Genomic DNA, 1,269 nt, shown 5'->3' with positions numbered 1-1,269 from the left:
CTTCTGTTACTTTAAATTATTCAATAAGAATCATCTTCTTTTTATGCAATGTTACCCAAAATTATTTGATCTGTTATGCTTTTTTGAAAGGAAATGTATATTCCATGACATTGCATGGGTTTAAGTCTTTTCAGCAGGTTAAAAAGAAGAGAGAGGGCTATGTGTAGTAATTTTCAAGAGATACCCAGGTTTAGTGGGGAAAAAAGTAGACTTCAGTTATCTGAGTTTTCTGTGGCAAAGACCAAGTAATATTTAAATGTTCATTACGTAAGTCATTAAAAGAAGGATTCGTGTGTGTGTGTGTGTGTGTGTGCGTGCGTGTGTTAATGAGAAAGGTTAATCAGAATTAAGAATTGGTCTTTAAGCAATAAATTTGGATTATAATTAGCATTGTGTTTTTCAAGATTTCTTGCATTTTTAGGAAATAACTGAGTATGGCTTCTACACTTTGGGATTTCTTAAAGCTAAAAACAACAAAAAAGGAAGAAAGTGTTAAATAAGTAGATATAAAACAAATAGTAGCATTGATAAATGTGAATGAAGTTAGTACAAAGTAGGGGCTATTCCTAGATTGCAATTATTTTGGAAACTGGACATAACTAATACTCTCTATATTAAAAAAAAAGTATCATACAATCAACTGTTCCTGTTCTGTGAAAATTTAGATGTGGAACAAAATAAAATTTATTCTCCAGAATGTTTTAGTAGGCATTCAGATGCATTCATTGATTCTAGATAAGCAGAAGTCTCAAATTCATATCTATTAAACCACTGGACTAAGTCCAAATTCTTGTGTTTATCAGTTTGCATGTCAGCTAAGGTCATGCTCTGGAATGACCATAGATTATACTGGTCCTCAGAGTGCATGTGTTATTTTTCCTCTACCATCTATATAAATATATCTTCTTTTTTTCAAGAACATCCAAGCAAGATAGTTATTTGAGAAAAACACACATCTCTCATGATTATAACTCCATCGAATTTAATTATCTCATCCTTTTAAAACACGTATCCCTTTAGTCAAAAATCTTTGCATGGTTAGCACTGTAAAGGAATGGCAAATCCAGCCTCCTGAAAATAAATCAAGTTGAATTTATGATGAATTTATATCAGACTTTCTTGACAGAAGCACTGCTGATATTTTGGACTGGATAATTCTTTGTTGTGAGGGGCCATCTTGTGCCAGGTAGGATGATTAGCAGCAACCCTGGCCTGTATTCACCCAACACCAGTAGCAATGACACCCTGCTCAGTGGTGACAGACAAAAA

The sequence above is a fragment of the Lynx rufus genome, unplaced genomic scaffold (assembly GCF_022079265.1).
Source record: "Lynx rufus isolate CCGP_SWC_20201006 ecotype Redwood Valley unplaced genomic scaffold, mLynRuf1.p SCAF_1, whole genome shotgun sequence".
Taxonomy (NCBI): domain Eukaryota; kingdom Metazoa; phylum Chordata; class Mammalia; order Carnivora; family Felidae; genus Lynx; species Lynx rufus.
This window is presented reverse-complemented; position numbering follows the sequence as displayed.